Source organism: Macadamia integrifolia, chromosome 1 (genome assembly GCF_013358625.1).
Source record: "Macadamia integrifolia cultivar HAES 741 chromosome 1, SCU_Mint_v3, whole genome shotgun sequence".
NCBI classification, from domain to species: domain Eukaryota; kingdom Viridiplantae; phylum Streptophyta; class Magnoliopsida; order Proteales; family Proteaceae; genus Macadamia; species Macadamia integrifolia.
In genome coordinates this window covers 9,196,971-9,213,908 of record NC_056557.1, presented here as the reverse complement: position 1 = coordinate 9,213,908, position 16,938 = coordinate 9,196,971, and the positions used below count along the sequence as shown (strand labels likewise).

The window sequence follows — 16,938 nt, the reverse complement described above, 5'->3', positions numbered from 1 at the left end:
TTGATTTGATTAATGTTTGAGATGAGCTATCAAATATCCAAAGGTTACATCACCTGAATGAAGATTTAATAATGTAGAAGGGAGATCCTAAAGGCATTTTCACCACCAAATCAGCTTGGGAAGTGGTAAGAACTAATGCAAGTAAGGTAGAATTGTCAAATTTTATTTGGTTGGCATTCATTTACATCTTGGAGATGTTTGATTGATGCTTTACCCACAATAGACCATCTTATTAGAAGAGGCATTCAGGTTTAACCTTATTGCATTTTCTGTTGGGCTGGATTTGAGAATAGGAATCATATATTTTTTGAATGCCAATTTACTTCTGAGATTTTAGGGAATAGTTTTCAATTATGTGGTCATATTGGTAATTAAGCTACCAATATTGCGGACATTGCTACTTGGGCTACGAAGGCTTTTGGTATTGATGAGCACATGGCAATGATAGTAAAACTTGGTTTTTGTGCCACTATTCACTGTGTTTGGTAGGAGAGGAACATGAGAATGCACCAAAATAAAGTTAGGACTAGACCTCAATTGGTAGCAACAATAAAAGCTGATGTAGTCTCAAAATATTCTTTTATATCCTTGTCGGCCCCTTCTACTGATAGAAATCAGAAGATATTCATATTTGGGGTTTGAATGATAAGTGGAAGAACAAAGTCCCAAAAACGTGCTCATGGCCCAATCCGCCTACTTCAATGGTGGCTCTTCATTGTGACGGTGCTCTGAATAATGGAAGAGCATCTTATGGTGGTCTAATTTATGACTTTAAATGATGACCGATCCTAGCTTTTGTTGGAGGAAGGGCTGATTTGTCAGTCCTTACTATGCTATGCTATTTATAGGGGATTTCTTTGTGTACTGAGAAGGGGCTGCTTCATGTCTCTATTTAGTTTGACTCCGTGCTTATGTCCATGTAATGTCCAGATTTTGAAGTGTAGGATTCTTATCTTAGTGCATTCTCTAGCTAAGAAGGAGTTCATTCATGTGTGGAGGGAAGCAAATCATCCAGCAGATCTCATAACTTCCATCAATACTGTATGGCTGAGTTGATCTTATATCCCTCGGATTTCCCTACAGACCTTCTAGGTCTTGCAAGAGGTGATAGGGATCATGAAGTTTATTATAGAATTTAAAGAGTCCCTTCCCAGGAACTCTATCTTGTTGTTCGATTCCATTTGTTGATGGGGGCTATCCCCCAGGGGTGTTGTGGGGCCCAACGCTATCTTTAGGCATGTCTAATAGGGGATTATAGGGTTGCCAGTTTTTCTGTAAATTCTTTCTCTTCTTCTTCTTTTCAATACATACTACTTACCAAAAATTAAAAAAAAAAAAAAATCCTTGAATAGAAAAACATGTTTCCCATTAATCTTGACACCATTAGTGTCAACGATTTTAATCGGAGGATTGAGGCCATTGATAAAGAACTAGAGAGATTGTTGGATGATGTGGATGATAGCATCACTGAAGAAATGCTATTTGGTGCAAGTACTAGTTTTACTAAGAGCGGGATTCAATCCAGACAATTTTATTTGATTTAGTTGAGTTATGGTGATGTAATACTGATATGCTTTTGCTGATGTTTTGCTTTATTTAGAATAATTTTTCCTTTGAAGCATGGATGATGGAATTTGGTGAGCCATGGGCTAAAAATGATATGATTTTGAACTTCTAGGTTCCTACCAAGACTATTGGTGGAAGGTTCGAAGCATTAGTACATGCTTTAGAAATTGAATTACTGTAACAATTGCTTCCATCACTCAATGAGAACTTTTTCTAAGTTTTGATTGTAGTGCATATGGCCTACAACAATTTTCTATTTCCAGGTTAATTTTCACGTTAATTACTTGATAATATAAAATAGATACAATAAATTATAAAAATAATATCCAAAATTTTTGCTCCTCTATTATTTTGGTAAAAGAATAATTCTCGAATCCGAATATGAATTTTATTTTTCCTGCTTTTTTAATCGAACATGTAAATTAATCATGGAATTATTTCGAATAATTCCTGAATCCGAATTTGCTAACTAGGTTCCAAAGAGGTGGTTTATAGAGCAAAAGTCACATTTTTAAGTTAAAAAACTGTGTTTAGAAGGTAAGGAGGAGTATGGGTTGAGCCCTGAGCCTAGCCCCAACGTGCACGCAAGCCCAAGCCCAAGCCCAAGCCCAAGCCCAAGACCAGCCAGGAGTGGCTCCGTATGGGCTAGGTCAGGCCCTGGATGGTTCATGTGCTGCCGCGCGTGCGTTCAGAGATTTTACTCTCCAGTTCGGCCTCTTCAATTCTCAGTTCTCAAACATTATTCGTACATTGGAGCTTTTCGCCCGCAGTCGAAGCTCCTACCCTTGATATTGGTAAAAGATATATTTCTCTCTGCGACTTCCAACTCTCTCTCTCTCTCTCTCAACGACTAATGGAGACACGATCCTTTTGCAGACTGGAAGGTGATCTAGGGTTTTGCGTTGCCGTAGACTCTTCAACTGAGCAAAAGGTAGGTCTTACCCCCCCTGCTACTCTTTCTCTGTTGCATTTCAATTTTTCTGCTAAACTTGGAATAATTGTTTCAATCGTTTCAATAATCTCCTATTGCATAATCATAGTGCTTGTGGAATTTGGTGCACTTCGATATCAATAATTTCTTCTCGTTGTTTAATTTTGCATACTTTAGCCTCGTTAAATTTGGTGTGCCCTGAATTCCAACTATTGGTGTAGTGCTGTCAGATCTATCTGTGACGACAAAGAGTAAATGGGGAGATTAGAACGCTAGTATCATACAGGATAGGTAGGTAATGCTATGGAAACAATATATAAACAATATCCATTTTGAGCAATAACTCTTAATAGCTATTCTAATCCAGAAAAATGAACTTAATGTATGCTACAGTAAGGTCACAGTTTTGTGTGTTGCTCTTGAAGTTAAAAACAAAAAACTTAGTTAATTTTGAAGGTCTCTCTCTCTGAATAAAGTTGAGTCTTTCATTTTTATTTTATTGGGCTTGTAAAATTCCCAGTCACCATTTGATTTTAATTAATTTAGTTTGTTTGTTTTGGAAAAAATGAAATAAAAAATAACTATCGATCTGTTACTTGGAAACTCAAAATGAGTTGACTAATTTTATTGGATCACTACGAAAAAAAAAAAAAAGGTTGATCAAGTTCTTAGGTTTCCACTAGCGTTAATGTTCTAAAAAAAATACAGATTCTAAGTCCCAACTTGCCTCATCTGTATAGGAGTTTATTGAGCTGTTGTTGGAGAGAACAATGGGTCTTTCCATTAATTTGGAACTCTAATCAATTATGGTCTACTTGACCGATTCTATTAGGTTGTGGATGAGGCTAGCTGGCCACATCACCAACATCTCCCACTTGACAATTTTGGCTGAATCCACACTTCACGTTCCCATTTCCAAGAACATCCGTCATGAAAGTTTCATCTCCATTTCCATTTCCAGAAACAATCATGAAAGGATTTTCATTGTCATGACTCATGACGAAGAACATTTATTTCCTATTCCAGTCTTAGGCTGCTTTGAGTTCCATAAATATTCTGAACATTTAGTTCCGATTACAAGCTTAGGTTGCTCTAAGTCCCATTAAATTCATATGTTTATATAAGCTTCCACATGAATTCCCTTTGTGAGGGGATCGGCTACCAAATCGCTCGTCGGTATATAGGTTACTTTGAATTTACATTTTTTTACTATATCTTTTATATAATAGTACTGGATTTCTATGTGTTTTTCCCTTGAGCTGTTTGCACTACTGTGTATCTGGCTTATTGTTGCATGATTATCATAAAAAGTTCCCATTGGATTATTTACAATATCTACCCCAAATTCCATTAAGAATTGTCTTATCCAAATTGTATGAGTACTTGTCATACTACAAGCAATGTACTCAACTTCTATTGTGGGTCTTGCAACACACCCTTGTGTCTTTCTACCTTAAGAAACAGTTGCACCTCCATATATAAACATATGACTATCAAGGTTTAAAGTATTGGATTGGCCGATACCGATATGATACACTATTTTTTAAAATGCAGTGTATTCTAACGTATCGATACAATACACACCGATACGCACTAATACACGATCGATACACTCCGATACATACTGATACTTAAGATACCTATCTACAAAACACATTTCACTTTCGAAACAAAGCTTATTCTCATTGACGGTACTTAAGTTCCCAAAGTTTGAAACACAATTGCACAATCAATCTCCTTTCATTTCTAGGACTTGGGGCTTTGAATTATTTACAGAGAACGGTTCAAAATCTATAATCATTTCTTATGTTTAAAAGATTAAAGCATAAAAAATCATTCATTGAACAAAACCGGTAAGTTGAAAAAACTCAGATTTTTTTTTTTGCAAATATTTGTTTTGCTTCTGTTTTTGCCATGCTTGAGTAGATTTAGGTGAAACAAACTAAAAGAAGGCATCAAACATGAAATTATTGCATCAATTTGTTTGTAGATTTTAAAATTTCTTCGAAAGTCAACAATAGACTATTTTTACTACATATAAGAAACTTCATCATTTATAACAATTTCAATTGAATGCACTTGTCTTCGTTGGGGACACCCACTCACCTTCGAAAATTGACTCCAATGTTGGTTTTGATGATAACAAACAAATGGACATGCTAATGAGTATCTATCAAGTTATGTAAAGGCAAGTTCTCAATATAGCACATGTATCAAGGCTTTCAAGATACTAGACTTAAAAGACCTCAAGTGTTAAGACTTAAAGATCAGATCATAATCCCAAGCATCAAGGACTTGAAGATATCAAGTTTACAAGACAATGTGAAGATGCTAAAGACGGTATACAAGAAGTCAAGTTAAAGACCTATTGTGTAGAATATTATGTGATAGCACAAACATTGCACACACTACACTACATCACATTGTGCATACATGCATCGCAATTAACCTAGCATGACCCTAGGTGGTTTCTATTGACCATCCTTTTAGACCTATAGTATGTTGGCTATGCCAAGTCACACCAATTGCTAAGTTAATAACAAGGTACTTTATTGTCACACCCTGCACCCAGTACTAGGATACAAGCGGTGTGAGTAAGACACTTACCCGTCTCACATCTCTACCAGGATCTTTGATAGCAATACCTTAACCATCACAATCGCATAACAACGAACCAAAAAAATGTTACAATGAAATCAGAGTATAATATAGCGGAATATTAATTAAAATGGGGATGTCATCTAATGATAGTATATTACATAACCTAGTTATTCCATTCACATCAGTGCATGACTTACATATAATAATCCCAAAAGAATACCAGTTAATAGTTCGGTATCAAAACAATAGAAGACCTCCACTTCACTCAAGGTGCTGCATACGCACAGGTGTTGCATGCACCATTAGGGTCGTGCTTCTCGGCCTCTGGCATCCACTAGTCACCGGCTCCGTACTTGGGCCCGGAGGAAGTAGAGTCACAGCCCAAAGACACTATTGTACCTGTATCGTCATCTAAAAAACAACATATAAGTGGGGTGAGCTCCAATTAGCTCAGTGAGGGTGGGGTTCATGCAAGCATATACACATAATCCCTGATGCGAATGAATGGAGAATTAAACACATAGTTCATGATGCTAATGATGCAATCCATTTGATTATTAAACCACCTAACATACAACTAGGTCGGGTTCATATTACTACGACGCATTAGGTTGTATCCCTGGTCCTGGAACCTGCACATCGGTCACCCATCGATACAAACAATAGTCGTGATTAGGAGCCTGCCGGTCTTGGAATGTGATCATCGGTCACCCAGCAAACCTTGATAACCCCCTCTTGGCAGTCACGACACCGAAATCACTATCGGCCACGCCGGACTAGTTTTCGCCTTCGGCAATAATCACATCGTACTGCAGAAGTGGCATTCTGAAAAGGTTCATTGAACACCACAATTGGGTTATCCAACACCTTACCCCTGTTGACAAGGGGACGTAGCATAGGGAATGTAACCTAACCACAAATACTATATGCTTTGTATAATGATACAAGTAGTATGGACTACGATATCAGAATCAACCATCGGCTACATCACATCCATGTCCAAGTTTATCTAACATATAAGCAGTTAAGTATGGGATACGCAATATTAGAATTACCATCGACCACAAAGCGCAGAATCACCATCAACCACAAAGTGCAATCTACCACTATATACAAATCTAATGCACACCAATTGCATGAAGCAAAGAATTATACGACAATCACGGTATCGGAACCACCTTGGCCACATCAGATCCCGTCTCACAATACATAACATGCATCAAATTCCCAATTTTACATAATTAACACAGTTCAATATATCATAGCATGTTATGAGATTCACATAATCATTTAAGCAATTAAAGAATCGTTATAGGATTCCTATCACATGTAAACAATTCAAAAATATTAAACACTCCGAAAATTAAGGTCAACCACCACTCACCCTGGTTGTGGCTTGGATAGATGAGATTCCAAGTTTGTTAACCTGGTATCAACTCATGTTAGGGCTCGCTGTTACGTGCTTGTCTCTGTCCTAGGTACAAGGGTAAACGGTTGTTAACAAGTGTCTAAAACACCGGAGGGGGCACCCACAAGGTTTGCCCCAGAGAGTACAAGCACTGTCAAATTTGCCAGTACAGTGACAGTCATCGGAAACAGAGTCTGGGTCATCGAAAATGTTAAAGCTGTTTCTGATGTCCTTGGCAAAGGTGATGCAGATGCAGTTGCACTTACCTGGTTGTTCAACAGCTGAACTCCTATAAGGGAGAAACTGATGCAAAATTTAAAGCTCTCACTACCATTGTCACTTCCCTTAAGACAATGATGGAATCCATGCAAGCTTCTATTGATCGTTTGGAGGTAGCAAATAAAGGAAAGAGTCTCACTCAATTTGGGGATTCTTCCAACACCACTCCACAGGATCCGTCACTATTGCTACCACCACTGCCACTGCCTTATACACCACTGCCACCACATCATACACCGCCACCACCACCTCCACCTCCACCTCCACCTCCACCTCCACCTCTACCATATGGAATTGGTAGATATGATGATGGAGCAGAAAAAACTGCAAGATTGGATGTCCTTGATTTTTATGGAGACAACTATCCAGAACTGTACCTTGATTGGATTCACAGCTTAGAGACATTTTCAGATGGTACAGGTTGACTAAGGCTCGAAAGATCCTATTTGCAGAGGCTAAACTGAAAGGCACGGCCCGAGTCTGGTGGATCAAGCAACAGCAACAGAATTGAACCCGAGGTATTGGTTTTATCACTACTTGGGTTGAAATGCATGAAGTCATAAACCAGAGATTCTTGCCTTCTGATTACAAACAATGCATGCATCTCAAGTTTGCACAATTGAAACAGGAGAATTTGACTGTTGAAGAATATGTTGTTAGATTTTATTACTTGGCCACTTGTTCTGATTTTGAGTGGAATGAAGAAGTATTGGTGGCACAATTCCGCAATGGTTTGTACCCTCAACTTAGTGCTGCCCTTGCCTCTAGCCGACTGCTTACAATGGAAGATGATGTACAAGTAGCATATTAGGTTGAGGAAAGTCTGAACACCCATACAATCGAAGGCCCATTTACAGATGTTTTTCCTAAGGGTCCTAGTTCTATTCAACCACAGTCATCTCCACAGGAAAAGTCAATCAGTAGACCACAAGCTAACGCTTTAGCTATGTCATCTTCACGACCTAGCCGGCCGTATTTTCCCCCTCGACGTGATTCAGACATATCATCTTTATAGCTTAATCATCCATACTCCTCACCTCAGTGTGGTTATGACAGGAACTCAGTATTTTCAAAGGAAGCTATTCAATGTTTCCAATGCAAGGGGTATGGGCATCGAGCAAATCAATGTCCTAACCGGCTGTTAGAGTACATCGACGAGGACAATTTTATACCCTACGTACTAGAAGAGCAACCAAACATATGAACAATGAATCTGGAGGTTGAATGTGACCGTGAGCCTAATGAGATTAATGATGGTGAGCCTCAACCGTTCTCTGTGATCCGTCCTCTTTTGACTACATAGAAGATTCCTAAGGAGGATGATTGACGCTGTAACACTATCTTTCAGACCAGGGTGCTATGCAATGACAGTTTGTGTAATATGGTGATTGACCCCGGCAGTTGTACCAATGTTGTTATTGAAGATGCTGTTCGCAAGTTGGGTCTAAAAACTGAGCCTCAGTCGAACCCCTACAAGGTTGGGTGGGTGAGCAACAATAATCTAAAAATTCATGAAAGGTGTTTGCTCACGTATTCCATTGGTGGACTAATTGATCAGGTTCAATGTGATGTTCTCCTTCTGAAAGTCTATCACAATCTTCTGGGGTGCCCATGGTTGTTCGACAAGAAAGCCAAGCACTGTGGATATGAGAATACATACTCTTTTTACCATGGTGGCCTTGAGATGAAGTTCCTTCCAACAAAGAATCTTCCCCCTCTCAAGCTTAAGAGGATGGTACTTTTCTTATCAAGCGCATTGACTCTGACGACATTCTTTGACCTCATCCAAACTCAACGGAGTCGAGTTCTTTTCAGACAAGGAGAGTTGATGCAGATACAACTGCACTTATCTGGTTGGACCAGCATGACCAGCTGTGGAAGCCAAGGGCCAAGAAGAACCAGTCCAGCCCAGGTTTTTGGTCCAACAAGGGCTGGTACTATTTAGTTTTATATTATGTCTTTTATTGTCTTAAGTTTGTCTCTGGGTAGGATACGTAGGAGATAGAGAAATAGGATTCTGTTTCAGTGTTAGAGTCTAAGGAGGAGTTTTATTATTTTCTCTTTTAAATACTTGCACATACTCAATGTTAAAAAAGACGATTTGAATAGTGAATGAGAATTGGTTGAGTTTGAGCATTGTGCGAGTACGTGATTCCCTTCCTTTCCCTCTTATTATTCTGGTTTTCCTCTCTTCCCTAAGGGTACCCCATCAAGAGGCTTCCTAAGGCCTCAGGGTTCATCGAAAATATACCACCGGATCCTGCCCAGGTGTTTCTAATGGTGAACCCAGAATTGTGCCACCAATTTGGGGGGTTCTTCGGCTCGAGTCCAGTTGCCTGGATTTGTTCCATGGAGTTTATAGGGGGTCTTCCCACCCCTCCTTTAAGCCAAAGAAATCAAATTTCCACCAAGCTATTGGGGAGATACGGCAACCGAATAGTTGAAACCCTAACCTCCTATTTGGTCAAAATGTTGCCAGAGCTCAACCGGCTCAGTTTGAGCTCGACAAACACATGGGGGAGTGCGATGCACACTCACCCGACCTCCGGGAGTGCCGGGGTCGAGGCTCACCTCTCCAACCCAGTGATTCCCTACCTTGCTCAAAGGTAAAACTCAAAATGAGAGAAAAGGGGTCTTGGGGGAAGGTAGCACCTACCTCCGGCAACAATCGGCAACCAAGTGTGAAGCTGGGAGCTAGATCAAGCTTCCTTCCTTCTTCCCCTTCTTCTTCTTCCTTTTTCTTTTTTTCTCTCCCTCTCCCACATTTTAGACAAGTGAGAAGTGAGAAATGAACTCACTTCCTTTATTTATTGTATAAGGCCTTAGGGCCTGTTTGGTTTTGCACTTGTCCATTACGTAAGTGAGTTAAGTTGTAGGTTGGGACATGTGGATTCGCCTCCTTAGACTCATAGGGTGTACAAGTCATGGGGAAGGGTGTGAGGTAGTGTGGGGGGTTAGTTGGGGCTGGCTATGACGCAGATAGCGGGGCCCACGGGCATATAAGTCAATTCAGCAGCACATCCGGTGGCTTTGTTTTCGGTGGCCAAGACAATGCTGTGCCTTGGCTGCTTACTGTCCCCCTTTGGTCACTCCATAGGGGGTTGCCCTAGGATACATGCATAGTCTTCTGGCAATTTTAATGCATGTCGGGACTCGAGTGTAGAGGTGCGAATTCACGTACCACTTGGAGTCGGAAGGTTTGAATCCCCTCCAGTTTGACAGGCATGAAATGCACGGGCAAGTAGGATCACCCCTCCCCTTTTTGCAATGGGCTGCCACGAGCCAAAGCACATTGGTACTCTTTATCTCCGGCCCAAGATCTATCACACGTTCAAATTTTACAGGGTTAAGGCATGGGTGTAACACTGATTCATAAAACACTTTGTTCTGCAAAAGTGTAGGTCCTTCAGTTGTGAAGCCAACATAACTTGAATCGGGCCAATCCTAATCTGTACGAGGAAGTTACGACTGTTTTATTAAAGACAGGTTGTTAGGCCAAAATCCAACAGCCTACCGATAAAAACTGTTAAGAACTGGCAGATTTCTATTTTCATAGGACTTGTCGGTCTTTGGCTAACGGAAGCCAACTGGTAACAGCCGGACTCTGTCGGCACCCTGTCGGATGCCTACTGGATGGCGCATGGCCTTCTCCTAATGGTTATATGTTACTAGATCCTACTAGTAAAGAGGTAAATAAGTGTTCATTAAGACACAATTTTGACGTAATCTTAAATATTTTCTTACCCAAATTAAGACCCTTAATCACTTATATAAATACCCCACTTTAGGCTCATTAAATAACAATTATTTCTCTCTTAAGCATTATTACCAAAAGGCCAAAAGTGAGGAAGGGTGTGATCATTGCTTGAGTTCGATCTTTGTTCTTTGTGTTCTCCTTCAAAGAAGAACTCAAGTGTTACATACAAGTCTTCCACACTATTTAATCTCTCTTTGGAAGACATCAAGGTGCATTGACTGCATTCTTACTTATTGTTGCATACTTGCATATCCCGCATTACACGAGGTAATACTCAAACTTTCTATTCTACTTAAATTCTTGTTTTAGCCCAAGGGTTGGTTTAACTCTAAGAGTTGACTTCTTTACCAAGGTTCAAGATATCGGGTTTCGATCCTTGGGGAGACCGAAATTTCGGTTGAAACTTGGGAAATTTTGAGGAAACCAAGGAATTTTTCCCAGTTTGGTGGAAACTTAGGTTTCGATCTCTAAATATTGTTTTTTTACCTGATTTTTTGTGTACATCCTATTTTAGACATTTCTAACACATTCACATCATTAGTTTCATAAAAAAACACAAAGTCATACTTGTGTGGTGAACTAAAGGTTCAGTAATCATTACGCTGAGTTGTTGACTGAAATTCTGAAACTATACTACATAATTACAAAGTCTACACTATATATAGTCTACAATCTACAATAATACATAATACATAATCCAAATGATCCAAAATAAATAAAAATATTACATCATCATGAGTTATCTCTCAACACTTAAACAGTTAAGACTCATTACTCAACACTCAACACTCAAGTGACAACAATTAACACTCAACACTCAAAATTCAATTCCAAGTAGATTGTCTAGGTGGTTCTATCCCACGAGCTGTGTACCACTGCAAATGTCGTAGCCGCTTCTCTGAATGCGCCACATATGCGTCCCATGACATGTTTTTGGCCCAATTGTCTTGGTAGTCTGTCACTGCCCATCTATAAGATGCATCATCAACATCAGCTAGGTATCCCAACCTAGATGAAGCAAGAACCACCCTTAGATTCAACTTTGTTAGGCAAAAAATGGAAATCTCCACTGTTTCCCCAAGTTTTCCACTCTTAGGAGAAAAAACTAAGAAGAGAGGGTCGAATTCTACTAATAGAAGGCTTGGGATTATTTTCAAACTAACTTCTATAGAACATGGTTCGACCCCATGTTTTGGTCGAAACATGGGAAATTTCGTTGAATTTGGTCGAATCATGTCGATACATGGTCGAAACTTGTGACTTTTAAAAGTCACAGGACATTGTTTTGACCCCTGGCGATTCGGTCAAAACCTGTGAAATTTCGGTGGTTTCGACCGAGTTCTCGAACCATGTTCTTTACACAACTATTCTAGACTGTACTTAGACAAGTGTGTAGGATCCTCTTATTTTTAAAAGATTGTGTAAGGTCCCTCCCTACCTGTAAAGAAATTAAAAAGTCATTCTCTACCTATAAAGGAGATTTTGTAAAGGATCCTCTTATCCTGTAAAGAGAGTTATAAATGTATTTCCTCCCCACCTACTGTACTGAAGAGAAAGAACTAGTGGAATACCTCTCAAGTGAAACTTGTGAGGAGTGGACCAGACTCGAGTTGAGTCGAACCACTATAAATCTTGGTGTTGAACTGTTGATTGTGATTGTGATTGTGATTGTTTTTATTCTTATATTCTGCACTTTTAATTACAATCACATCCAAGCTTTCAAAAGGCAAGAAATTTTTAAATTCACTAGTGATAACCTATTTACCACCTTTAGGTTATCCAACAGTCTCTCAATTCAGTGTTTTCTATTTTAGTTTATGCATGATGCATGTTATATATTGCTTTTTTTTACTTTTTTTTTTTTAGTGCAAAAGTGTATTTTCATGTGTATATTGTCCATTTATGTGATTATCTTTAGTGTATCTTGTCAATTTTTATGTGTATCTTTAGCGTATCTTACGTATCTCCAATACATATGATACGCTCTGATACATATCTTAAAATTACCGGATTGATACGACGACCAATATTGATACTTTAATCCTTGATAAGTATCCAATAACCTCAAGTTTTTCTGCTTCAAAACAAAATTTTAAGTGTTTTAGTTCCTTTGTTGTACTTCATTATCCTTTTCATTGCTTCCCAATGTGTAGAGCCAATTTACTTTGGTATCTACTTACCAAACCGACTGGATAGGCCAAATCTGGTCGTGTACATAACATGATGTATATCAAACTACCTACTGCTTGAGTATTAGGTACATTCAACTTCTCCTGCCCTTCTTGAGGATATTGAATTTTTGACATAGTCTTTCTCAAAACAATTGGAGTTGATGAAGGATTGCAATTTTGCATCCCAAATCTTTTTATAACAGTGTTCAAGCATTTTTCTTCACTCAGGCACAACTTGTGTGTGTTTTTTCCTTAGAGATCTGAATTCCTAAGATATAGGATGCTTCCCCCATACCTTTCATTTCAAATCTATTGTTGAGTTTATACTTGGTCTTATTCAGCATATGTATGTCATTTTCAGCTAACAGTATGTCATCAACATACAATGAGAGAACTATAAAACTACTTTCATTCTTCAAAATATATACACAGTTGTCCAATTTACTTTTCACGAATCATTATTTAAGGATCATTTTGTGGAATATTATATACCAATGAGGTGAGGACTGTTTTAATCTGTACTGTTACGATTCCAGAATCCTGCAACCAAACCAAGGAAAGAAAGAAAAGAGAAGAAGAAAGAAAGAAGAATGAAGAGAGAAGAGAGAAAAGAGAAGAGAGAAGAGAGAAGAGATCATAGATCACTCCCAAAAGAGGCAACTTGCGATCAGACCAGAATAGTTTGCCGCAGGTTATACCTTTAATATATATATTCCAAAAATAGGACAGGTATAGAACTACCCCTGTAACCTGCGATAGTCAACCTTAATACAAAATAAAAACCGATAAGGCCAAAATACCCTTCTTACGCCTAAAACTTAACACTCCCCCTCAAGCTAGAGCATATATATCTCCCATGCTCAGCTTGGCACAACCACTGCGAAAATTAGGAGCAAACAAAGACTTAGTAAACATGTCTACCAATTGATCTGAGGAAGGAACAAACAGAGTCTCGATTAACTTCTTCAGTACAGCATCACGAACAAAATGGCAATCCACTTCAATATGTTTGGTTCTCTCGTGGAAGATAGGGTTACTAGCAATACACACAGCTGTTTGGTTGTCACAGTACATCTTCATAGGATTGTTTATGGGAAAACCCAACTCCAAAAGTAACGACTGTAACCACATCAACTTAGCAGTGGTGTGAGCCATAGCTCTGTATTCTGCTTCAACACTAGACCGGGCAATGGTAGTCTGCTTCTTACTTCGTCATGTAACCAGATTGCCTCCAACAAAAGTACAATAACCTGTAGTGGACTTACGATCACTAGCAAAGCCAGCCCAATCAGCATCGGAGTAGCTAATTAGATCCATATGCCGATTAGGGCGATGGATCAGCCCTTTACTAGGAGCACCTTTTAGATACCGAAGAGCGCGAATAGCTGCATCCTAATGTGCTTTATGAGGAGACTGCATGAACTGACTAAGGACTCCCATAGCATAAGAAATGACAGGTCGTGTGACTGTGAGATATATCAACTAGCCAATTAAACTCCGATACTGATGCACATCCTAGAGAGGTTCACCATCACTAACACTAAATTTCTGGTAAGGGTCCATAGGGGTATCCACAGGTCTGGATGCAAGCATACCAGTATCCGATAAAAGATCCAACACATACTTCCTTTGAGATAAACTGATCCCCTTCTTGCATCTGACCACTTCAATGCCAAGAAAATAGTGAAGTTGGCATAAGTCTTTGGTCTGAAAGTGTTGTTGCAAGTACTTTTTAACTTTAGAAATTCCTGCCTCATCATTACCAGTGAGCATAATATCATCCACATAAATCACTAAGATAATCAATTTATTATCTCTGCAACGAACAAAGACAGAGTGATCAGAATAACATTGGGAAAACCCACAAGTTACCGCACTAGTACTAAATTTGTCAAACCATGCTCGAGGGGACTGTTTAAGTCCATAGATAGCCTTGTGTAAACGACACTCGACCTCTATTCTCCCCCTGAGCAACATACCCAGGAGGTTGCTCCATATGCACTTCTTCCTGTAGATCGCCATATAAAAAAGCATTCTTGATGTCCAACTCAAACTACGGCCAATTATAGTTAACATCAAGAGAAATAAGAAGGTGAACAGAGTTCAGCCCAGCAACAGGAGGGAATGTCTTAAAATAATCAACCCTATATGTTTGAGTATACCCCTTGGTAACTAGACGGTCCTTCAGCCACTCAATGGAGCCATCAGAATGATACTTAATAGTATAAAGCGACACTTCACCAAATCCTTACCAGAGGTAAATCTACCAGACTCCAGGTGGCACGGTGCAAAAGAGCATCCATTTCTACATCCATGGCAGTTTTCCATCCAGGGATACTCTAGGCATCGACATGAGATTTGGGAATGGTATGAGTAGAAAGAGATAATGCAAGACCATAGATAGGTGATGGAAGATGAGACAAGGAAATAAATTTATCAATTGGATACATGGCCAAAGATTTTTCAGTGCAAGTGTGTGTACCTTTACGATGAGCAATTGGTAAGTCATCTAGGATAGGAGGGATTGGAGCTTCACCAGAGGAGGGCAGCAGTGGAGGTTGCGAATCGGCTGGAGTAATAGTATCACCACTGGGCGTTCCGAGCTGCTTCCGATGTTGACCTGTAGAGGAGGTGGGATGCTGGCACTAGGGGTATCAGGGAAAGGAATGAGTGTAGGGATAGATGGAGCTCAAGAAGTCCACTCAGTCCTAGGCTGGGATGCTTGGGAAGGAAAAAAAAAGGCATGCCTTAAAAAAAAGACACGTCAGCACTAACAAAATTGCGGTGAGTGACTGGGTCATAGCACCTATACTCTTTCTGAGTACAGGAGTAACCCAAAAAGATGCATTTAGTGGACCTAGGAGATAACTTATCAGACAGAGCATGCAAGTTGTGAACAAAACAAACAGCTGAAAACACGAGAGGAACTGAAAAACTGGGTAAGTTGGGAAAAACAATAGAAAAAGGAGATCGATTGGAAAGCACTAAAGATGGCATGCGATTAATTAAATGACAGGCAGTTAAAACACCGTCACTCCAAAAAGATTTCGGAACATGCATATGTAACATAATTTCCCGTGCTACCTTAGGGAGATGTCGATTTTTGCACTCAGCCACCCCATTTTGTTGCAGGGTATATGAATAGCTAGTCTAGTGTATCATCCCACGGGCAGCACAAAAATCAGAATTCTCATTTTGGACATATTCTAAAGCATTATTAGAACGAAAGACCTTAATTAAAATGCTAAATTGAATTTTTATTTCATTATAGAAAGTCTGAAACACGGATAAAAATTCAGATCGATCATTTAACAGGTATAACCATGTAAGGCGAGAGTGGTCATCAACAAAAGTCACAAAATATCTAAACCCAAACCTATTGTTGACTCGACAAGGACCCCAAACATCTGAATGAACTAAGGAAACTAAAGACGGACTCCGAAGCACAGAGCAAGATGGGAAAGACACACGGTGATGCTTTCCTAACTCGCACACTTCACACTCTAACTTTGGTATAGACTTAAAAACTAGGAAATAAAATTTGCAGCCTAGACAAGGACAAATGACCTAAAAGACAGTGCCATTGGAAAGGAGTTACATCCCCAACGGCTGTAGCAACAGTGGAAGTAGCAGGAGTATCACATTAGAGATAATATAAACCATCTTTTTCATGCCCTCCACCAATCGTCTTCCTCGTGTGAAATCCTGAAAAACGCAGTAAGAGAAGAAAGTTACTGAGCAATTTAAAGACTTCGTTAACTGACTTCCTGAGAGAAGACTTAATGGAAATTGGGAAACATATAACACAGATGACAGGTTAAGTGAGGTTGTAGGTGAGATAGTACCATAACCCAGAATAGGGGTTGAAGCACTATTTGCAAGAACAACATATGTAGATGTGGTACTAGGGGAAAAAGACTTAAACAGGGATGACTTACCCATAGTTTTTAAGGCGGTAAGGCGACGGAGGTGTTTGAGGGTCTTTCGGAGCGCCTTAGCCATAAGGCGGGCATAAAGTGTCGCCTTATCGACTAAAGCGTTCTTGTAATTTTTTTATAAAGCCAATCTATTTGACTCAAATCCTAGTTGAATCCTATTACTCATATGTTAAATAAATATTAAAAGTTCATATTCATACCAATGTAAGATATTCATCAAGAAAACAAATCAATAAAGTGAATAAACTGAGTTCATCTTCATCAATCATCAATCATCATAACATAAC

General features: G+C 39.2%; 1 protein-coding gene across 6 annotated transcripts in view; it reads left to right on the top strand.

The window, feature by feature from the left end:
* Positions 1-2,235: 2,235 nt before the first annotated feature.
* LOC122078887 (protein XAP5 CIRCADIAN TIMEKEEPER-like) overlaps positions 2,236-16,938 on the top strand; it is a 61,369-nt gene continuing 46,666 nt past the window's right edge. For 4 of the 6 annotated variants that reach the window (XM_042645106.1, XM_042645093.1, XM_042645100.1 and 1 more), the window contains exons 1-2: positions 2,236-2,360; positions 2,443-2,497. The gene's annotated coding sequence lies outside the window, so the exon portion shown is untranslated. The other 2 variants (XM_042645114.1, XM_042645086.1) reach the window with 1 other exon arrangement.